At 37.6% G+C, this 25,739-nt stretch overlaps 1 protein-coding gene across 2 annotated transcripts in view; it reads left to right on the forward strand.

Annotated features, from left to right (window-relative positions):
* The window catches only part of LOC101739314 (inositol-trisphosphate 3-kinase B), a 187,136-nt gene that overhangs the window by 12,041 nt on the left and 149,356 nt on the right, over positions 1–25,739 (forward strand). The gene's annotated exons all lie outside the window — the stretch shown is intronic.

Genomic DNA, 25,739 nt, shown 5'->3' on the forward strand with positions numbered 1-25,739 from the left:
ATTGAGAAAGTTAATTTAAAAATAAGAAAATGGCATCATAAAATGAGAATGAAAAATACGAGAATAAATAAGAATCATTTATTACATCGGTTTCAAAGATTTAAATTGTAGCGTGTGTCTTAAAATTTGCATTAGAATGTAAGATGAACGTCTATTGAAAATTTGAGTTTCTTTACGTGTTTGTTGTTTCAAACTAATTCTTTCATTGTCAAATATTAACCTACAGGGTGCAATATCTCATTCATAAGAGTAAATTGGATAACAGTTTGTCAACAGCAAATATTTCATACTGATTTCGGTTATATTATTTCTAATCTATATATTAATACGTGAAGCAAAAAACTTTGTATCCCTTTTTACGAAAATTGCGCGGACGGAGGAGTATGCAATTTTCCACACTTATATATAATAGAGAAAAGAAGTGCACAATGCTAATTTTTTTTTAAAATAATGCATAAAAGGTACATTAAATCAATAAAGAAAACATTACACACACTACATACCATGTATTTGACGCACACACGCATGCATACTATTTATTATCAAACTTTTGTTCTTGACGTCTGTTGTCAAATTGAGAATAGATTAAATATTGTTTGTCTTTGTTAATATTTTTTATAGTGTAGTCTTGGCGAAATTTGTGATCATAGAAGTATAAAATACAATCATAATAGTTTACAAACTTACAATTCCAATTAGTTATAGTCGAATTTCGACTACTGCGGGTCGGCTAGTCACAATAGATTTACGAATATTTAAATTCAAATAGAGATACATTTATTGCCAGACTAAAAGAAAAAGACAAAAGTATACACGAATCATTGTTAGAGTTTGAAAAAAGTTTAAATGCATGGTAGACAAACATGTGTATTGCTTTGAATTACTCTATTTTGTGTTATTGTAATTTAGTACATGTTAATTGTACAATTTATGCAGAAAATGTCACACATTAATAATAAAATTTAATTTTCGGTTATGCATCGCGATTTTGATCAAGTGCTTAATTTGAAATCAATAAAATAAATATAGGTACCTGCTACAAGCATAGTTGAAGTCGTCGTGGCCTAAAGGATAAGACATACCGGTGTTCGAATCTCAGGCGGGTACCAATTTTTTAATGAAGTATAATACGTACTCAACAAATGTTCACGATTGACTTCCACGGTGAAGGAATAACATCGTGTAATAAAAATCAAACCTGCAAAATTACAATTTGCGTAATTACTGGTGGTAAGACCACTTGTGAGTCCGCGCGGGTAGGTACCACCACCCTGCCTATTTCTGCCGTGAAGCAGTAATGTGTTTCGTTTTGAAGGGTGGGGCAGCCGTTGTAACTAAACTGAGACCTTAGAACTTATATCTCAAGGTGGGTGGCGCATTTACCTCGTAGATGTCCATGTGCTCCAGTAACCACTTAACACCAGGTGGGCTGTGAGCTCGTCCACCCATCTAAGCTATAAAAAAATTATCAAATCTACTTTTAATGAAATAATTTTTGTGTCTAAGTATTTCTTTTTTGGATGTTTATTCAATGAAATCTTATACTAAAGATGGCGCAAAAAGTATTCTATGTCTTTGTACTATTATAAGAGTCGTCTATTATCAAAGCCGGCAATCTGACTTTTGGACAATGATTGGTAAATCAGAAAAACGAATTATTGACTTTGTATTCCATTGGCAGTCACAAAACTCTTCGGAACGACATCTTAGATAAATAACAGGTTAACTATTAACCTTTATTTAATGCAAGTTTTGAACCGTATTCTTTGAAGGAGACGATTATATTCAAATCAATCTGTATTGACATATTAATAATTTTTTTTTGTCCAAATGCACAGATTGCCACCTTTGATAATAGACGACTCATAAGACATAAGACACGGCGGGAACTGGGAAAATTTAAAAACTAGAAAGCGGATCTATAGTTTGCGTTTAAAAAAAAAGCAACAAGCATAATCTGTAGCAATTGCAAGGCATGCGTGATTCATTGTCACGCAAGATTGTCGGATCTATCAAACTGGTTACAGTAATTATCCTATGTGAGATCATTGTTGGATCAATGGTGGGAATGTATGTAACGGTTCAATTGTAATTATCGTTAATTTTTTTTAACTAATTTATGTTAAATGTACATACGCTGTGTGTGACATTTCAAGATGTTCAAGATTCATTGTGACTTTTGTTTGATCATTGACATTTCAAAACATACGAAATGTCAAAAAGAGGCTATGACCTTTTTAACAAAAAAGTTAGTAAAACATTAAAGAATAATATTGAAATGTGTTTTTTTTTAATGTACATTTCTAAAACATCATTGGAAACATGGAAAAAGCTCGTCAATAGAGGAGATAATGGTACTTAGGATTTCTTGTCTTTGCTGTTTGTACATACATAGTGTATTGTTAGTTGTCCAGAAGCACCACAAGATGTATGCTGACTTGAGACTTCAAGTTGAAGCATTGAATCGCGTGCATTTTGAACTGTAGGATTTTCATTGTCTCGGAAAAAACAGGCATATAGCTGAACAACGAAAAATGATTTAAATTTTCTCAGGAACATAAGTCTATTAGCTTTATGCTACATAAATAGTACTGTGAATAATGACGACAATATTCACATAACGGAACCTGGTTTGCTAAAATTTTTTTTTCATAATCTTAAAATATTTTATATTAAAAAAATATATTTCCCTCACGGCCATTGTTTTTTTAACTATTAATCCTTAATAATCGACGTAAGTTAATATGAAGCATATACTGTAAAATTTACAAGATAAACTCATTAATTGGATAAGATCAAACGCCTCAAATATTTAATTGCAATTGTTTATTTATTAATGCAAGTGAAACCTTAAAGTTGAACGAATTGAAAACTCGACATTGTAACGGTTATTTTAAATTATTCCATTGTTTCCTCTCAATCTGATTACGCCTTATTTGCACCATTTTAAACCTTAGAATTATTCTATTCACTTCATGCAACATTAGTAGGCCGCAGCCCAGAGATAGCCTTGAATGCTATGAATCAATCATTTGAGTTTGACGTTAGTTATAATACGTATTTTAGTATTTTACTAAACTTTTTATAATGTTAATGCTCCAGATAAGACGACAGAATCTTAGTTTTTTTTAAAGTTTAACAAAGTGGGAACGTTCACTAGATTATATTTAAATACTGTTGTACATTATAAATAAGGATTATTGGTCGATTAAAATTACCAAAAAATATGCTAAAAATAATGGTTCGTGTCGTCACTGACATTACAATGTTGACGTGCGACAGAGAGAGATAGCCCTCGACTTTTATGGAATCGCCACTAGAAACCTTATTATAACCTTTATTCTAATATAATTCCAAAGTCTCAGTTCGAACTCATGTATCAAGGTAGGTGGCAGTATTCACGTTGTAGTATCTATAGGCTGTTTGTTTGAATTCGGAACGTCAAAGGTGTCAACGAGCGACGTCCGCTATGACGCCTTACCCCTTTCCATTTCCAGCCGTCAAGGGCGACACATCTGTTTCTTATTTCTTATAGTCATTAATTTTAAATTCTTTATTTTGTCACTTATAGATAAATAAAATCAAACTAATAATACAGTCCACTCTTATTCACAACGCAACACTGTTTTTCATTAGCCTACTCACGTTCGCTAAAAAGAGCGTCAAATCTCCACATACCTCCAAGTTCCATCGTTATGTATTACAAATTCACAACAAAAGATTCAAGTATATGTGGAGAGTAACCAGCTTCGAAAGGTCGTTGAACTGTTGCCTAATGTCACGCGTGTCAGAAATTAATCACGGTAGATGACGTCCGTACATAAATTTTATTTGTGCAATAGTCGGTTGCAGAGACGTACGATTGTTTGGAATTGACGCAACGTTTTCGAGATCGAACCAGTTAGGTTAATTGAAGAAAAAAAAGCGATACGTATGGTACAGGTGTTTGAGCACTTTCACGATTAAAGATATCGTGTAATGAAAATTGGCTCTGCAATGCGCGTATTCCGCGTGGGCGGGGTATTGTGAACAGCCATTGTTGATACTATTCTGACGCGAGGCCTTCGTTCGTTCGTATTCGTCCAGGTAGTTAGAATAGTTAAAACGGTCCACTTTTTTGCCCTATCTACTTGCTGGTAGCCTAAGAGGCTATTCCAGTTACGCCCGGACGGAATTTGCTAACACTAGCCTTAGCAAGCTTCGCAGAATCTACTACCGGATCGGAATGGCGACTCACGGAGAAGGTCCGGCGAGAAACTCAGCGGGGTGTGTGTGGGTTAGTTTCGCTTGCCGAACTCTTCATCGCAATCGACGAGTTCGACGAGGAAACGGTCCACTACCAACATCTGCGGACCGTCCAGTCCCACATAACCCACGCGGCCACTAAGCGCTGGAGCCTCGTAGAAGGTTCGGCCCCCGATCCGAAAAAAAGGTAGAATAGTCCGTTTAACGCCACAGTAAAATTAAGACCACGCAATATTTTGTCTGCCTGTCTGCCAATGGGCGATTCTGGTTTCGCCTTGACTGGTGGACGAGGACACGGGGCTCAACCTAAGAGAGTTAATTAACTGAAACCACCAACGGAACACAATCGTGACCCACTGAGAAGATCCGGCGAGAAACTCAGTTGGTTGTGTCTTATCGGTTGATGTACGTCGAACTTTTCGTCGCATTCGACGAGTTCAATGAGAATGATTGCCGGTGCTTGGAATACCTTAAGGTACTGACTGACAACGGACAGAGAGCAGTGAACTTGCAGCCCTAAAAAAATCTTTCATTTGAGTTCTTTAAAGCGCACCGTAATAACAAATAATAACATAAAACATCAATATGCTGTCTTATCGCTTTAAGCGATACCAGTATTTAATAGGAAAAGTGGGTAGATTGCAGTGTTTTTAATCTACCCTATATCCTTAATACCTACCTTTACTTCGACCGCGTAAAATCACGCGTCCCAGCTCTGTGTGCTTAGTGTGAGTCTCTAACATTCTCGATAGCGTAAAAGTTAAGCAAATTTTGTATGCAGTTTGAACAGCGCCCCTAGCGGCAAACGTAGGCAAATGATCCCATTCCACACAAAGATGAGTTAACTTTTACGCTATCGAGAACGTTAAAAAACTTGCACTAAGCACACTGGAGGTTGTAATGTAAGTGAGAAATTAGCTTCATGTCTTGAGATTGTGTTACATTATGGCGTTTGTCTTATGTTACCCGCTCAAAAGTAAGAATTGAAGGAGTACGTTCTGTAAACGGTACTTGATTGAGGCTATTGAGTCCCCACTGAGAGCCTATTGAGTCCAAATTTGATGAGCTAACTGACCTTTCAAGAATTCCGTTCTCCACCTTCCAGGTTCTGCATATCAACTCCACAGAAAGCCGTTATTGTATTATTATCAGAAATACACATAATTACGAATTTTTATTCTAATACAAACATTGGAAGTGGTTGAAACTTTAATTTCAAGTTTTTTATAAATTTCTGCACACCCACATTTTATACGTAGGTATATTGTTGGTATGTAGATGTATGTTACCTTATATTTGCATATTTTCCTCAACGCCGAGGATCTGTACATGAAGCTAATACATATTTTTTTATAAAGATTTATAATTTGCGTATTTACTGGTGGTAAGACCACTTGTGAGTCCGCGCGGGTAGGTACCACCACCCTACCTATTTCTGCCGTGAAGCAGTAATGCGTTTCGTTTTGAAGGGTGGGGCAGCCGTTGTAAGAACTTGTAACTATACTGAGACCTTAGAGCTTATATCTCAAGGTGGGTGGCGCATTGACGTCGTAGATGTCTATGGGCTCCAGTAACCACTTAACACCAGGTGAGCTCGTCCACCCATCTAAGCAAAAAAAAAAAGATACAGTTACGTACATATATAGAAAGCGTGTAAAAGCATCTACGATTTTATCTCGTGTTTATTGTTTTCTTTTGATTATTTCTGAAGTCTCGAATACATTAATGGTCACGGTCGATGGTTTAGTGTGAGCGTGTGTAAGTCTAGATTAAGCCGTAAAAGTGTTGTTCAATCGGGCCGCCGACACATGAAGACCTAAGAAACTCATTTAAGTAGTGAGTACACTCTGTAGCGTGAAGTCTGCTTACAAGAGCTCAGATTTAGCCTGTTAAGTTATTTTTTGAACACCACAATGCGAATATATTTTATTGATGGTAGTGGGTTTTGTGAGCCCGCACGGGTATGTATCACTACCCCGCTGATTTCTGTCGTGAAGCTTCCATATTCCAATGCATTGCCATGTAAATGGCCGCCATCGTCGCACAATATGTTGTTTTATTTCAGTCAGTGCGCAGGTCCGGTACATACAGTGCTCTCACGTACTAATATATTAAATATGTGGTGTTTCCCGAGCAAGGTAGCTTCGGCAAACGCTCACACTACTGACAGATACCTTGACATTGACAGCTGACGACTTATAATACGTCAGTTATGTTGTACAGTGTTGCCATTCTAATAAAATAAGTGACGTTGCATAACCGCCACATAGATTGCCTCTGACTCAAATTTTATTAACATTTATGACAATAACATATTAATTGCTTAAACGGGTAAACGAGCTCACGACCCACCTGGTGTTAAGTGTTTTCTGGAGAAATAGCAACGCTAATGCCACCACTCATCTCGAGATACGAAGTCGATGTTTTAATGAAATTATAAGACGGTTGTACTGTTCTTCAAATTGGAACACATGAGAAAGGCAGGTTGGGGGTGCCCGGTCCGTGCTAGTTTACATTATGGGCATGAATACAATATACCATCAGGAACTGGCGCTCGGGTAGCTGTTAGAAAATTCCGCCCTTTCTGGCTGGCCCTTGCTCGCCCACCTGTCCTTGTCAAACTGAAAATACCCCTGGACCACCAGTAAGCTTTCAATAATAAAAAACCGTCAGGAAATCTGTGTGAATCTAGCTCAGCATTTTGTATCAGTAATAATTGCAGCATCGATAATACATCACCTTTTGAGTATTGTTTCTACGCCAATGAAACATATTCAAAGATTTCACGTTCACACTAACTTTTATAAATAGATTCGAAAAGTAATTTGTGTATTTTCGCGTGACTTACAAAATGACTCGCCGCATGAGTCGTGTTACGAAAAAATTGACTGCGATCACAGATATAACACAATTATTTTTTATAGTCGAGTTTCGAATCAATTAATAACAAATCGACATGAACAGAAGATCGTGCATACGTACGGAAGCGAACGCAAGTTTTTATTGTGGCGGGCGGCGCGAAGTTGCGTGACCGAACAGAACTTGTGCCGTAGAATGTATCGTTTCCGAGTCGATGTATTTTTTGTAGCTTTGTCTCATTGGACGGAAATGTTTTTTGCTTGTCTGTTGTGCTCGAGTAACTATCGACATCACGTCCTTACGGATCCCTCAGATCCAATAACCTTTGCCTTAGACGCCTTCAACTCTAACACTAGGATCAGGCTTAGGGACCCCGGTAACCGTACTCGTCGAACTCTACAAAGAGTCCGACGTGCAACCTAACCCATGCATCAGCTCGCTGAGTTTCTCGCCGGATCTTCTCAGCGGGTCGCGATTCCGATCCGGTAGTAGATTCATTCGCGAAGCAGTTGCTCTTGAGTTGTTAGGGTCTCCTTCGGAGGCGCTCGGACAGTTGTTAGCAAATCCCACCCCTCCTGGCTGAGCCTTTGCTCGCCCACCTGTCCTGGTGAAACTGGAAAGGCCACCGGGCCACCAGTAATCCTTCAATCCTAAAAAAAACTATCGGCATTAACTATTAGTAAATATTGTTTGCATGCTACAGATTCTTGGCCCAAAATATGTCTTATCGGATCCTCTGGACCCACACTCAGTGCTTTTAGGTTCTCCGACCACCGGTCACTGTTCTCGTCGAACTTGTCGAAGAGTTCGACCTGTAGTCGTTCTCGCGTAGTTGGAAGAGCCCAATAGGCTTCCAACGTATAGGTAGAAAAAAAAGATCATTTGCCATTTATCACAGTTGTACAATCAAATTATTCGCACAACGATTTTGAAGGGAAAATGTGAAATTGCACGCATTCAGTCGAATAGCGCTAGTTTTGCATTAATTATAACATAACGTTTTAGTTTTTTTTACTGTGTGTTTGAGGAGCTGAGGTGAAAACAGCTTAAGAGCACTGCCTTATTTTATTTCGATTAGTCGTATGATTTTTTATTTTTACTGTTTATTCCATATTAGGTTGGACGAGCTCACAGACCACCTGGTGTTAAGTGGTTACCGAAGCCCATAGACATCTACAACGTAAATGCCGCACCCACCTTCAGATAGTAAGGCGTGCCTACCCGTGCGGACTCACAAGAGGTCCTACTACCATTACAGATACCACCACCAATATAAAATTATTCGATTTTCAGCCTGTTAAATGCTTTCCGAGTAACATCTTCTTTGTTTAAATTTTAAATCTTTTCCGTTTCATACTTTTTAAATCTTATGAGAGTTAAAACTTAAATAGAAAATTACGAAGATTTTTTGTTTTCATGAAAGACTATGTTTTAATGAAAGTTGTTTTGACTGGTACAACGCTACCGTTAAGTAGATTTTCATATTGTGTACGTGCTAAATAGATATTGTTGTTTTAAAAACATGAATAACGGAGGTGAATACAACGATGCATCAGTTTCAGAACTTTACACTAACAAACAATGTCACTTGACGGGATCCGTTGAAAGAGAATTTAGTGAACAATAAATCTGCTTTATCTCAGTAGATAGTTTACGCAATATTCGACTTTTTCGTCATTGAAATAAGAGTGTCGTTGACCAAGAACGTTGAAGTGTGTGTGCCGTAAGGATTATGATAAAACGTATAACGTGACACCATAGTTTGCGTTCTGATTTTCGAATGACGTAAATTCTCATCAGGTTATTGAATGACGACTTTTAATAAATCGTCTTTTATCGTATCGTATCGTGTAATTCGTGACTAAGCAGTAACCTAACAAAGCATATGTATTTTCTTCGGTTCTCGCGAATTTTGGACATAATAATTATAATTTCTTTTAAGCTTTATGCGGAATTTACATTACGAAATTAGTGTCATGCACGTTGAACTCAGTTTCACGAAAGTAGTTTCGACATAATGCAAAAGTAATTTCCTAAAAAAATTGTGTCGCGAAATCCACAGTATTCCACAGTATCGCAGTAACCATGGCGCCATCAGCATCAAAGTTATATTTTGCTATATTCAATTTAGCTAAAGAAATGCTTATACGTAAACTTAAAAAAAGACTCAAGAAAAAAAAAGACGTTGGTAGATCCGAGGATGGTTAACAAGAAGGCATTTAGGTGCAATAAAGTTAGTCTCTGAATTATCAGATGAAGATCCTGAGAGCTATAAAAACTATTTTCGAATGAGTGAAAATAGGCAGTGAGTGAGGCAGGCCGATCCTGCGGACAGAATGGAAAGCAGTCGACGTCGCCCAAAACACGTCATCTCGGATCCTCCCGATCCACTAACGGTGCTTTTAGGTACTTCAAGCACCGGTCATCGTTCTCGTCGAACCCGTCGCTTGCGACGAAGGGCTCAACGAATAAATTAACTCTCAGACACAGCCCACTGAGTTTCTCGCCGGATCTTCTCAGTGGGTCGCGTTTCCGATCCGGTGGTAGATTCTGCGAAGCACGGCTCTTGCTAGGGTTCGTGTTAGCATCGTCGTCAGGTTTGAGCCCCCTGAGCTCACCTACTAGCCACGGTTACGCTGAAATAGCCTCTCAAGGCTATCGGCTTAGGTAGGAAAAAAAATAAAAAAAGGTTTCGCGACACTAGTTCACGTCACCTCTACACTATGAAATTAGTTGCATGACACTAATTTCACCAAAAAATCGCGCAGGGCACGAAACTATATTTGCATTCATGAATTTAATGCATACATTACGAAAATATTAAATTACACGTGAAACTGTTGGTAAAACTAATGTCACGAAATTTATTTCATGCTACTAATTTCTTAATGTAAATTCGCCCTTGATCTCGCTTTTTCTCACGACTAAGGTAGTAAGACAAGTTGTTATTGACAACCTTAGTCGTCCGTGACCACGATAACTGTAAAGTGTTCAAAACGACGGAAATAATATAAAGACAATAAAAAAAAGACCAGATTAAATGATATCGTAAAAGTAGTTCGAAATAATCATTTTAGTGTTTTACATTGTCTGATTTGACTACGTAATTATCAACTAAAAACAATTTCAATTGGTGGCCTTTTTATTGGCTTTGTAGATAGATTATGTATATAGCCAATCTGATATCCTGATTTAATCTGGTTTATTTTTAAGGTCATTTTGGGACTATTAAAATTTAATTAGTTTACGACAAAACAGAACGAAACAGCGGTAAATAAGGCATATATGGTTTAATGTTATCATACATCCAAGAAGTGAAATAAATTTTACTTGACTTCTTCATCTTTAAGATTCGTTGCAGAAAAATCTACTATACACAGTAACTACACGGCACAAAACTCAGACAGTCCAGAACCAACACAGCTACATTTGCTTAAGATTATGGCTGATTTATTAATTTAAATTTTTTACATCATCTGTTTATCTAAAATCCTTGAACATTTAAAAAACTGTTCGTTTTTTTTTTCTTCCTACCTGTGCTGATAGCCTTGAGAGGCTATTTCAACTTCGCCCTAATATGTAGGTGAGCTCACGGGGCTCAACCGGAGTGGTGCTAACACTGGCCCTAGCAAGAGCAGTGCTTCGTAGAATCTACCATCGGATAGGAAACGCGACCCATTGAGAAGATCCGGCGAGAAACTCAGTGGGCTGCAAATTGAAAGCACTGAAAGAATTAATTCAAATCGAGTCGATTATGTAGTTTTGAAGAGGCTTTGATTTTACGAATTAAAAAAAATACAAAAAAAATATCAAATTCATTTGTAAAACGATATGTTTTAGTGAGTCGTTAAGGAAAACATAATGAAATTCAAAGCATGCCACCTACGTCTACGTACGTAAGCGCATTTCTTTCCTCTTTGAATGCAAGCACGAAATTCCAAGTTAGGTTAGGTTGGGAAACACCCATTCTCGTGCTGAGAATTATAATCACGACATCGGAAACTTAATATGGGATGTACTTTAAAAAAAAAAACGCTCTTCTACTGATTTGGGTATAGGTATTGTGAAGTATATTTTTTTTTTTAGCATCGCTACGATTTGAAGGGCCATGAAACGGAAAGGTAATTTGGAAAGAGACACTAAAAACAGAATGCGTTTCGGTTCGAAGGGTGGGGTAGCCGTTGTAACTATACTGAGACCTTAGAACTAATATCTCGAGGTGGGTGGCGCATTTACGTTGTAGATGTCTATGGGCTCCAGTAACCACTTAACACCAGGTGGGCTGTGAGCTCGTCCATCCATCTAAGCAATAAAAAAAAAAAGAAAAAAAAATCCGCCTGTGAAAAAATAAAAAAATTATGATATATTTTTTTATTGCCCTTGTAGGCAGACGAGCATACGGCCCACCTGATGGTAAGTGGTTACCATCGCCCATGGACTTCAGCAATGCCAGGAGCAGAGCCAAGCCGCTGTCTACCGTTAAGTACTCTCCACAAGCCTCTTTTGAATAGAAGATAGAATACATTTGAAAGTTTAGCTTTTAGAGTTTGTAAAAAGCGTATATATACATGTGTATTGGTTGTATGACATGGCGATGAGCTTCATAGATATTAGAACTCGATTACTAGACCCACGTTGAGACATGAGGTACCTTTATAATGTGAAGGATGAGTGTAACACTTGTAGACTTAGTGAGTTAGTTTGTTCCTGTATTTAGATAGAGTAGCGCACTCGATTACTTGACCCACGTTGAGACATGAGGTACCTTTAGAATGTGAAGGATGAGTGTAACACTTGTAGACTTAGTGAGTTAGTTTGTTCCTGTATTTAGATAGAGTAGCGCAGAGTAGCTCAGTTAGCGCTAAATTTGTGGTTTTCATCACTACCTTCAACCCAAGTCATTCAAAGCATATTTTTAAATGCTCAAACCATTTTTTTTCTAATAACTGGGAGTTTGCTTGATACATCGCTTTATGTACGCAAGTGAAGTACGTGAATTCGGGAATCTCTTTTCATCAGATCAACCTACCTACTTTGAACTGGTTTTCTGGATTGTCCACAAACTACAGTCGTTAGTTTTGAGGTATGGTGTCAAAGTTTCATTTACAATCAAAAAATGGTCTTGAAGCGAATTTAAATTATTATTTCATACAAAAGTATCTATATATTAATATGTGAAGCAAAAACTTTGTACTTTTTGTTTGTTTTGAAAACCCCTTTTTACAAAAATTTCGCGGACGTTGGAATATGAAATTTCCTACACTTATAGAGAATATACGGAAGAAACGCAGAATGTATTTATTTAAATTATGCATTAATAATATGTACATTAAATCATTTAAAAAAATTACACACACTATCATATATTTGACACAGCACATACATATAAAAATATACTCTTTGTTTATTGTCAATTGTCAAACTTTAGTTATTGTTTAAAGTCTCAATTCGAGAATAAATTAATATTGTGTTCAATATTATTTATCTATAGTGTAGTTTTAGCGAAAACTGTGATTATATTAAAGAAGTTTAATAGTGTTTGACAATACAACTATAATAACATTTTTTTCCCCCCGGGGTGAAAATTTCGCTTTTAATCTCTGGCACGCGGGACAAAAGTACCCGATTCTCTCCGAGAGAACTTTTCCGGTCGAAAAATAATAATTGTATAAGCACCTAGGGAGAAAAGTAAAACATCTCCACCAGCGATTGGCACCACTGGCAACAATTCGCGGGCGTGAATGTCCTACTTTTCTCCCTCGATGCGTAATATACTATTATAAATAAAATTTCAATTAATTAAAGTCGAATTTCGACTACTGCGGGACCACTAGTACCAATTATAAAGCGGTATAAGCGGTATAAGTAATGTTAGATCACGATGCAAAGTGAAATTGATGAGACTTTGTGTACCTTAAAACGCATGGACGTAGAGCACATAATCGCTCTGTCTGTACTGGATTGAGATATCAACGTCACGGTGCAAATTGTGCACCGCTCGTTGAGGATAAATTGATTCATCCTATTCAGTTGGCGGCCACAATTGAGTGATCCGGGACCGCGTATTACTGACACTCGACCGACGATCGCGACCCCACATTTATATAATGACTGTGTCGAGATATTTTTTTTGTTGCTTACATGTGTGGACGAGCCCACAGCCCACCTGGTGTTAATTGGTTACTGGAGCCCATAGACATCTACAAAGTAAATACGTCACCCACCTTAAGATATAAGTTCTAAGTCTCAAGTATAGTTACAACAGCTGCCCTTACACTTTGGGACATGCCTTCAATGCGGACGAACACATGTTGTGAGAACGTCATAAAAAAATACCACCTTCCCTCGAATTTGAGCCCCAGAAAGCATGATTCGATATGAATACCGAACGTCTTATTCATTGGTCCGTGGTTGCTATGACTTTCTATTTACCTTATGTTTAATTCGAGTTTGCCAACTGTGAAATGTTATTTTCAAAAAATAGAAACAACCGAATTTTAAAACTTACGAAAATCGTTTATAATTAAGTATTATCTATACTAATATATAAATCTACAGTGGTTTTTACGGATGTTCCGTTATAACTACTGAACCATGCATAGCATTGACTTGAAACTTGGTATCCATGTAGAAAATACATGTACTTAATGGATAGGCTAATATTTATATGAGTGTTGGACCCCCTACACCAGTTGCGGGGGCGTTAATGATGAGAATCTTTGTGGGGGTGAGAAATAATACATAATGTTAATTTTAAATACCCAGCGAAGCGGACGGGCACAGCTAGTTTGTAACTAAAAACGTGAACGATTCTGCCTTGATAATAAAATAATTAAAACATTGTCTGCGTCATGTTGATTCAACATTTTCCGGAATTAGGAAAAAAAAAAAAAAAGTGTCTCCGAGCTCGTATCAGGCGATGCTATGCTGGTTCTTAAATCTCGCAACAGGTACATTAGTAGTAATAAATTTTTCTAAAGATCTAATTAACACTATACCTAACTCTGTTTTTGGGTATGGGCACTTTTCTTATATTCAATATTACAAACTATTTGAATAGACTACGCCCAATTTTTTTTATGATTGAAGGTTTAATGGTGGCCCGGAGGCCTTTCCAGCTTCACCAGGACGGGTGGGCGAGCAAAGGCTCAGCCAGGAGGGGTGGGATTAGCTAACAGCTGCCCGAGCGTCTCCGAAGGAGACCTAACAACTCGAGAGCAGCTGCTTCGCGGATGAATCTGCTACCGGATCGGAATCGCGACCCACTGAGAAGATCCTGTCAGAATCTCAGCGGGCTGATGCATGGGTAGACTACGCGTTACTCTATCGGTACAGACTAACAAAAACCTTCATAAATAATGTTGGTACAGCACATTTTCGTAACGCATTTTAGTAATAACTATAACGGTGCGATAAGAATAATGTTGATTACATAGTTTTTTTTTTTTTCATTTCCTATGAAATGTTTTGTAATTAGAAGGCCAACGGAACCGTTTTTGATGTTTGCAAAACAATTCAATTAATTAGCATTTGTTTCGCCGTGTCACGGTATTGCTTGTACTGATTGTGTATCAGTAATTAAAAATAATTTTAACAATTTTTTAATGAGCTCTAGCGTTCGATTCTCTTTGTAATAGTTATGTTTTTTTAATTAATAGTGTAAAAGCACATTTGACCGAATACCGCGTAGAGCTATATCATTATTTTTTTTAATTTTAATGATTGTTATAAATTTGGTTTCCTCCTAACTAGGATTCCCTGCCAGACTACACACACTTGTCGCAGAGAGCCCGAAATCATTATCTTCTGACACGGCGGGCGTGTAGTGGGTAGTAATGTACTGAAATACTGTTTCAATTATGTACAAAAATTTTTTTTTTGTGGTAGCGCAGCGCGAAACGTTATTGAAGTTCCGAGAACGTCTTCACTCTTTCTAAGTTAGGCAATGAATGTGCTTCGATCATCTATACTTCTATATCTACACTAATATTATAAAGAGGAAAGATTTTTTTGTTTGTTTGTATTGAATAGGCTTCGAAACTACTAAGCTGATTTGAAAAATTCTTTCACTGTTTGGAAGCTACATTATTTCGGAGTGACATAGACTAAAATTTTTTTTGAAAAATATTTGGGATCTTTATTAAAACTCCAATAATGTAAACCTAGGTGTAAAAAAGACTATTGATGATAGAATAAAATAATGTACTATGACTTTGTAGAACACATTAACAAAAAGTGTCGCGACAGCATATGTTTAACTATTATAGTTATGGCGCAATAGGTGTTCTTTTATTTAAAAAAATAAAACAACGTCAAATATCGTTGAAATTTGTGTTAAAGACCCCGAGCGGAGCCGGAGCGGGCCGCTTGTAGTTAATAAACTTAATATTTAAGAGCATCGATCCAATTCGAGCGATACACCTCGACTCTGGCCAAAGCACACCACCTTTTTTTTTTTTTTTCCTACCTAAGCTGATAGCCTTGAGAGGCTATGTCAGCGTAACCCTAACTTTAGTAGGTGAGCTCACGGGGTTCAAACCTGACGATGTTGCTAACACGAACCCTAGCAAGAGTCGTGCTTCGCAGAATCTACCACCGGATCGGAAACGCGACCCACTGAGAAGATCCGGCGAGAAACTCAGTGGGCTGTGTCTGAGAGTTAATTTACTCGTCGAGCCCTTCGTCGCAAGCGACGGGTTCGATGAGAACGGTGACCGGTGCTTGAAGTACCTAAAAGCACCGTTAGTGGATCGGGAGGATCCGAGATGACGTGTTTTGGGCGACGTCGACTGCTTTCCATTCTGTCCGCAGGATCGGGAATGAGGCACACCACCCGAAGTGAGCCAACGTTTGACGAGTAGTTGCAGCCTAAATCCACTAGGTGGCGTGCTTTCGCTTCGTTTATAAACCTTTTTTTTTAGGGATTTTATGACCTGGTAACTAAGACCTTTAGGTCAAGTCTTATTTTAATTTTAGTGGAAACTTGTTTTTAAATGAAAAATGACATTATGAAATAAAATGAAGTTGATTAATATGAAGCATGGCATGAAATGAAATGAGATGATATGAGATGAAATGAGATGAAATGAGATGATATGAAGATAATCTCAGTAAAATGGTGGTCATTTACTGAGACTTTTTCAGTGGACTTTTTAGAGGATCCCGGGAAGTTACGTTCAGCGGCTTTGTTTCATTTTCCCACATTTGTGCACTTTCACAGATACTAAACAGTTAATAAACTACCGTTATTACACATTCACACCTGAAGAAACACTAAATAGACAAAATAAAACAAATCACACAACTTCACTCCTCGCATTCCCGCCAAAAAGTCTATAAAAACCTTTATTTATATACATGTATAGATATTGAACACATAAAGAGCAAACAGAGAACTCGCAAACCTTATTTCAACATGATTAAGCCCGAACACACGATTTTAACATTCAATGAATTGGGAACTCCTTAAATGTGGAAATTGATTCGAATATGATAAGAATCTATTGAATAATAGTCTCTATAACATAAATAGCCGGTAGTCTAAAACAATTCGTAGCCAGCGAACTTGTTCATAAAACGAATGTTTACCCGATGTGGCATTTATATGAGATTGGTTTTTTTTTTTTTTTTTTTTTTTTTCCACAGGAGAAAATCGCCGGATCCCCACCCGCGCGGCAGGTGGGGTATGTGGGAGTTGAACCTCACTAAAAACTCCTGCCGCTCACAACCGGCGCCCTACCTCGGACCGGGCCGGAGCCCAGTCGGGGCTATTGAAACGGCGGGACAGGGTTGACGCAGAGCACATTACATGCATCCCACCGTCCCACGGACGCCGGACCGGTGGCCGCCAGCGAAACGACCACCGGTTCCCTCGTTCAGCGGGCCGAGAGCCCGCTTTGATGGCGCCGCGTTACACCTTCCCCCAGAGCGGTCGGGGGAACGCGGTCTGCCATCACCCGGCTTCCTATTGCGGGTGAGCGTGCAAGCACGCCACCCCACGTCTGGGTCTCTCCCCGCACAAAACGGGTGGGACCCCTAGCTCTTAGGGGGCCAGGTCACGGATACGACACCGGTCCCGACCCCCTGCTCGGCGGCGGCGGGTTTCTGCGTAGTGAGGAGAGCTTTCCCTCACTCGCCCCGCCGCCTCCTTCTGCGAGATGGTGCACTAGCAGAAGTCGAGCATAGCCTTCCATGACTCATCGATGCCAAGCATCGACGCCACGACGCCAGGCAGCGACAAGTCAGGTCCTATCTTTGCGACCAGGACACGGCGCTGCACCTCCCAAGCGGGGCAGACAGCGAGCGTATGCTCCGCCGTGTCCAGGTCGTGTCCACAATGGTGACACCTCGTCGTCGGCTCAGCCCCTATCCGGCGCAGGTACTTCCCGAAGCATTCGTGCCCGGTCAGCACCTGCACCAGACGAAAGGTGAGACGTCCTTCGCCACGATTCACCCAGTCATCAAAGACCGGGTAAACCGCCTCGACGGTCCGATATGAGATTGGTTACTTAATTTTGGTCTTTTTTTTAAATTATTGCCTTTGAAGGCAGACGAGCATACAGCCTACCTGATGGTAAGTGGTTACCGTTATTCATGGACGTCAGCAATGCTAGGGACACTAACACATGCTATATATCAGTCACTTCTCGATGAAACAAAGCTGCTGGACGTAGCTTGTCGGGATCCTCCAAAAAGTCCACTGAAAAAATCTCAGTAAATGACTACCATCTTACTAGCCTAAAAGTCTTAGTTACCAGGTCATAAAATCCCATAAAAAAATGTTTTCAAGTCTCGTTGAAAAAAGAACATGCTGTGGCACTCGGAAGCTGTTGAAGTGGAATAACTATTTATGTACATATTTAACAGCGCCTTAATGGAAAACGCGGGAATCGAAAAATTTGACGAAACTTTTTTAAAACTGTACTGCTGATGAACGGACAGGCGTTGTTATAAGGAATACCAGCGGCACAAACAAACTGATGCTTGCTGCTCAGAACTCTCTTTGAACCCGGCTTGAAAAAGGATATAGCGCTTAGTGTGCTTAGTGCGAGTTTTTTAACGTTCTCGATAGCGTAAAAGTTAACCCAATTTTGTATGCAGTTGAAACAGCGCCCCTACCGGCAAACGTAGGCAAACGATCCCATTACATACAAATATAAGCTAACTTTTACGCTATCGAGAACGTTAAAAAACTCTCACTAACCACACAGGAAACACTGTGAGAGTTAATTCCAGAGTGGGATGATTTTTTATAAAAAAAAGCAGTAAAACGCGCTTTGAAACCCCACTGCGATAAAGCGGCATGACACGAGAACCCTCTCATCGTGGCCGCCGGTAACTACATTCCCGATCCTGCGGACAAAATGGAAAGCAGTCGACGTCGCCCAAAACACGTCATTTCGGATCCTCCCGATCTACGAACAGTGCTTTTAGGTACCTTAAGCACCGGTCATCGTTCTCGTCGATCCCGTCGCTTGCGACGAAGGGCTCGACGAGTAAATTAACCCTCAGACACAGCCCACTGAGTTTCTCGCCGGATTTTCTCAGTGGGTCGCGTTTCCGATCCGGTGGTAGATTCTGCGAAGCACGGCTCTTGCTAGGGTTCGTGTTAGCAACGTCGTCAGGTTTGAGCCCCGTGAGCTCACCTACTAGTTAAGGTTACGCTGGAATAGCCTCTCAAGGCTTTTATAAGCTTACGTAGGAAAAAAAAATGCTTTGAATGAGCACTGTGGCACTAGGTAATATTGAATAAGCACACTGATAACGAACTAAATCTGATTAAAAAAACATGATGGCCTCAATCGAATTGAACACAATTTTTTACTTCGATAATCTTCGAACTCAATTCGAACGATTCATTACGAATTACGAAAGTGCACAACACTGTTACTTGCTAAAATAATGATATTAAAAATTCTCTTAAAATACTGTTTTATAAAACTTCAAAGTATTTTCTTTCACAATGAAAGCACATTACTCATCAGATAACCGTTCTCACGTGATCGTTACGGTTTCTAATCTTAAACGCCTTTTGATTCGGTTACGGTATTAACACCTTTATAACAATAGCATAAGGTAACTAATAATATTAAATTTAAATGACCTGGAATGGGATAAATGGCATTGAGCTAAAACTCGCGTATTATTCGGGATTTTGTTTTAAAAATTGTTTTTCGAGCCTTTCAATTTTTAAGTGATCGTACGAACAGGATATATTAGACTTCGGTCTAATGTAAACTAATAATTAGTATTAAGCTACACGATTGTTTTAAAGGTTATAATCACAAGGTTTGGAAAGGATATCTAGAACTCAAATACATAACAAAAAACGGATCACAAAAACAATCCGTGTGTCGGTTCCGCGAGTAAACTAACCCATAGACACAACCCACTGAGTTTCTCTCTGGATATTCTCAGTGGGTCGCGTTTCTGATCCGGTGGTAGATTCTGCGAAGCACTGCTCTTGCAAGGGCTAGTGTTAGCAACGTCCCCAGTTTTGAATCCCGTGAGCTCACCTACTTGTTAGGTTACGCTAACATAACCTCTCAAGGCTATCCAACTTACATAAATTTCGGTTAAAGGCCACTTAGTAGATACCGATTTTTCATAAGCATCTAAGACATATTCACCAACAACGTCTATAATAAAAGAAACAATACCATGTACCTAATAAAGGTCGAATACGAAAAATTTTAAAATTTGCGGTAATAATTTATTTGTAGTGATATATTTTTGTAGCGTGCAACATTCGGGCGCACTCGGGCGTCATCGGGCGCTATCGGAGTTTCCGAACGCGCAGGTGTCCTGTGACGTCATGCAACAAGATTCGCGCGCGTTGATTTAAGTTGAATGTAAAAACGTAATTTTATTTTTAAATTATATCTTCTAGTGCCTAGCGTTGTTTACCTTGTTTTTAGTTTATATTTTAATATTGTACACATCATAGATATTGTTGAAATGGTGTGTTTGACTTTTATATGTTCGGAGTGAAAATATCCCGCGAATACGAACAACAAATAACAAACCACATTATCATCTACAAAGCAGCCATACGTTCCGGTTTGAAGGGTAGGAGAACCGTTAAACATTACATGGGATTTTCACCTCATATTTCAAGATAGAGCGGCACTAAGAAGATTAATAAAATTATTAACATTTATATTTACATCTTAAAAGGTCGAAAAACATCCGAACAAGGGTAACAAAAGTTGTTGGCGAAGTTATTTTGTTAATGTGAAGAATTCGCCTCAAATCGTATTATCAATTCGATTGTACTCGAATGAATTAACTTATATGTAGTGGTTTTCACACGTGATTGTGCCATATTCACAATAGGCTCGGAACGGCATAAATAAAAAACAAGTTTACTAAAACCTGTCGTGAATTGATTTTGAATTGTAAATATTTATTGATTGTTTGACGATGACGAGTTCAATTAAGTCTTTTAATTCGAGGGCAGAAATCTTGAATGAATTTGAATTAACAATTAACAGTTATTTAAATTTCGCTTTGAAAGTGAGATTTATTATCTTTTATGACGCCTTGTGTTGCGATTTTTGTGTTCAACTGCATTGATGTCTGGTTAAATTAATACGCTTTTTAGCATAACGTACGCTTTTTCTCTGGCAATATTAAGTTGACAATAAATTCATACAGATAATGAGAAATTGTAGGATCATGTGTATTTGGTATGGTCCGTTTGAGGATATATCCGAATAAATCTGTATTACTTTTTCAAAAGTATGTATCGTGCACCCAGCTATGCAATTAATAGACATGTTCTTTGAAAAACTTTACGTTATCCTAAGGTGGTCTAGTGTTCTAGTGTAGTCCGATTTTGGACGTTATCACTAATTTTGTTTTATCTGGTTATATCTAGGCCGCCGCTACAGGGTTATCACATTGCCTAGTTTTTTCGTATTTTTTTACCAGCTAAATTATAATGGTTTAGCATGGTTTTGTTCGCTACTTCTTCTAACTTGAAGGGTACTATTCTTTGTTTTACTCGTATTACAAATGTAATGCTGCTCACCAATTTTTATGGGCGTGTTTCTTTAGATTAGAAGATATCCCGCAACAGTTTTATACGCGGTTAACATTCCCGATTTATTTTTTTGTTGAGATTTAACTTGCTCAGACCCAAAAAAAAAAAACGTTCGATATCTGAAGAAATTATAATGAAAAAAAAAAACTAGAACAACAGTAAGTGGTTTTGACATCCCTACTAGAATACCGAATTCGAAATGTTTTTAAATTTAATAACAACGTTTGTACTACTTTTATAGCGTTGTATTTTTTGATCGGTACTGATATTAAAAATACGAAAGCGCTAGTCTATTATGTTTTCAACTACAAACAACTGAACCGAGTTTGATCTTGTTTTAAATAATTTATGGCCTGGTAACGAGTCATTTAAGCCAAGTCTTATAATTTCTTCTTATATACTGTTAGAATATGAAAAATGATGTGAAGCGAAATGAGATGAAGTATGAGGTCAATTTAAAGGAAACGAGATGATATGAGATGAAAGTCTCAGTAAAATGATCTACTGATCATTTTTCAGTGGACTCATTGGAAGAACCGGAGAAGCCACCTCTAGCGGCTTTGTTTCATTTTCCCATATTTGTCCACTTTCACAGATACTAAACAGTAAATAAACTACCGTTAAACAACATTTAGAAGGAACACTAAATTAACAAAATAAAACAATTGACACAACTTCGCTGTTTGCGTTCCCGCCAAAAAGTCATCGAGCTAAAATTCTTGCGAAGAATATCCCATTTTTTATTCCACTGTACAGCGTGAGTCTCCTTTGACGAGATATAATGAAGTGTTGTAGTTGACGCTGGCAATGCTGCGGACGTAAAGAAGAAACAGAAGAGTTTGTTTGTTGAAAGACCTACAAAGATCATTCTGCTTAGCCCGATATCAAAATCGGCAATGATCTCTAATACAATTAATACAAAAATAGTTTTAAAAAAAAACAGACCACACACCTTAATAGCAAACCGAACCGGAAGTTTGGCTAAAGGACCAGAATCCAGGCCATTCGATAATAATTAAATAAGAACTGCCTCTATCACTTTTTAATATCACGTGAATCATAAAACATTCTATTTTCAAAAATGACATCGCCTATGCTTTTAATTCCACTTCAAGAGGTGGTCATTTCCAATATCAATTCAATTAAGTACTAGTTTTTTTTGTTGTGTGGTAAACGATCAATAGACTGTGTAGACATTAACATCAATTGTAGTCATTGAACAAATATTTTTTTTGTGGAACCGAGCAATAGAACAGTTTAAATTAAGCTATTTTGGCGTTGTATTGCCCTTACAAAGCGACAAGGCTGCGTTTGACGTCATACGGATTGAGGACACGAAACTATTGAAGTGTGAAACTAAATTTTGGATGCGGTAATTGACTACAAATCGTTCTTTCGTGATTTATGAAAATTCAGTGACGTTATTGATGCGTGTCATTCAAATGCGTTTACAGCAATTATTATAATAAATGCATAGAGTAATAAAGTCCGAGAATTATTTGTCAATTCACAATTCTATGGTCATTTAAAGATAGTGCGTTGTCAATATTAATAATACCCATAATGCAATACTGCTTAATTCTTCACAAAATGAGGTGTTTTTGTATGAGCTATCATAAAAAATGTTTCTAAGAACATCAGTGTCAAAAATCATTTACATTAATTTGAAAGATCATGGCAGCCATTATATGTACTATAGAACTGTGACTTAGAACTCATGTTTCAACGTGGGTTGCGCCATTTACATTGTTGAGGTCTCCGGTAGCCGCTTTACCTAACACACAAGCAATAAAAAGAGGATAAAATCCTGTATTTCGATAAGTATATAATAATGGTCATATAATTTCGTATTTACTAGTCTACCGTATCTTGTGATACGCTATATGTATTATACAATGAAGTAACCTCATATTACAAGGTGAAAGACGACATTTTCCGTTGTGATGTCTATAGGTTCTGGTAGTCAGCTGAAGTAAAAAAATAATCTCGGACGCAACGAAAAATTAAATCTGTTATTTCTAACTGCAATCAATATGTATACATATCAATTAATTCATTTTCTTCGAACCATGAATGCGAACCAAATAACCAGGAATAATTATGAATGGTTTAAAATAATAATAATAAATAAACAATGGAGGTCGAGGCACATGTGACCCATCATACCTCGAACGTCACGAGTAATTGATGATCAGTATGCAAACTTTCACAACTGGCAAATGAAATTCCGTGTTCTTTGTGATCTTCAAGGAGAACAGGAAGAATGTTTAATTTTGATGACTTTAAATTATTTAGCTTTATGTTTTTATTGCGCGTAAACAAGTTCACAGCTTACCTGATGTGGAGGGGTTACCGAAGCCCATAGACCTTACAATGTGTATATCGCCACACACTTTGAGGCATGAGGTGTAATTGTACGTCTTAATCGTAGATAGTGACTTACTGACATGATTACTTTGTCATTGATATAGGCGGGGTGGGGTTATTTAGTATGTCGTGCTAGTTAAGTATTTTAGTAAAAAATATGCTATCTGCCTGCGGTAGTTAAGCTAGTCGCATCGCTTGGTACAACTATGGGAGTTGGCTTGCAACAAATTCCATTATAATCTGATTTAATCGATTTGGATGCTAAGATTAAGCCAAACAGTCTCAAATAATTCAATTTGAACACGCGCTGTACACTGATAGTAATTATGTTTATTACATATTACTGTTATATTATAGTTTATTAACATCTATTTATTGGGGAAACCAAAAAGCTATATTGCGTCAAAAAAGTAAGTAACATATCCAATTTTCCCAGGATTCTGCTCAAAATAAATCATTTGACAAATTCGTTAGGTATCATACTTTTATCATCACAATCATTGTGCCAGAAAGCAAATATTACTTCAAATCTAAAGAAGATTTATATACGACATGATTCAAAAATCAATCTACAATATACAAAGAAATTGTTATAGATATTACCTATTATATTTGTTTATAAAGCAAGATAGGTTTTTTACATTAAACTCTAATAAGGCCCGAAATAATACTAACTTACTAAACTAAAGTTAATTTATCAAGGATTTTTTTTTAAACATGATTTTTCTAATCGCTTTATGAAGATCCAAAAAAAAACTGGTAATTATTTTCGCACGTCCGTGTATTTTACAACTAACTCGAGTGTGCGCACGATAAGAGATTCCCGACACGTACCCGTAGTAGTCATAGATCAATAGGAATCGTAGGTAAATTTAAGAACACAATAATGTGTTATGTGGTACATACTAATTTAATGTTATATAGTTTGTGACGTCGTAAAAATTTTTGCACGTACGGAACGGGATAGAATTAAAAAAATAAAGACCACTTTACCAGACCAATCTTAAAGACCAATCTTTATATTAATACGTGAAGAAAAAAACTTTATACCCCATTTTACGAAAATTGCGTGGACGGAGGAGTATAAAATTTCTCACACTTATGGAAAATATAGAGAAGGAGTAAATAGGATAGGAAAAACATTAATGCTAATTTTTTTTTTAATTATAAATAAAAATACATTAAATCAATAGAAATATATTACGCATACTTCCATGTATTTATACTCTTTTGTTTATTGTTAAAGTCTGTCAGGTCAAATTCAGAATATATTGATATTGTTTGTCTTCAATATTATTAATCTATAGTGTAACCTTGGCGAAATTTGTTATTAAAGAGGGCTATGATAGTCTTTGACAACAGTTCCTGTTGCGACAGAATTCGAATCGATTATTTAATGCCAGAAAAGTTTAAATGCGCTAAAAAGTAAATCTTACTGCTCGCAATCATGTTCAAGTTAATTCAGAAAAAGTCTGTTTTCTCAGCGCGCGTAATTATTTTTTTCTGTGTCGGTTGTTAGAAGTAATCGTAAACCAGTTATAGTGCCGTTAGCCGGTGCTACTCTAGTATTTCTTTAGTCGATCAACTGTTAGTTACGGGTTCAATAGCGTAGTTTAATCGGTGTCGAGTGATGCGATCAGTTAATCATGTTTATATAAGTCTTGAGTGCCGTTATACTATACTAGTAAGTGCAGTAGTAGTAGTATGTAGTAGTAATTTTACACTAGTAGTATTTAACGTCGGCTGGTTTGTGAGCTTGTGTGCAACCATCCAATCCATGCATCAGCCCGCTGAGTTTCTCGCCAGATCTTATCAACGGGTCGCGATTCCGATCCAGTAGTAGATTCATTCAGGAAGCAGTTGCTCTTGAGTTGCTAGGTCTCCTTTGGGGGCACTCGGGCAACTGTTAGCAATCACCCCTCCTGGCTGAGCCTGTGCTCGCTCATCTGTACTGGTGAAACTGGAAAGCCCTCTGGGCCAACCGTAATTCATCTATATAGTCTATATTTATAAAAATGAATTGCTGTTCGTTAGTCTCGCTAAAACTCGAGAACGACTAGACCGATTTGGCTAATTTTGGTCTTGAATTACTTGTGGACGTCCAGAGAAGGTTTAAAAGGTAGATAAATATGAAAATGCTCGGAGTTAAATAAAAATAACAATTTTGTTTTTCCTTTGATGTGTCCCCCGTAGGACGGATTCCTTTTGTTTGTTTTAAGTTTAT

This window comes from Bombyx mori, chromosome 18 (assembly GCF_030269925.1).
Source record: "Bombyx mori chromosome 18, ASM3026992v2".
Lineage (NCBI taxonomy): Eukaryota > Metazoa > Arthropoda > Insecta > Lepidoptera > Bombycidae > Bombyx > Bombyx mori.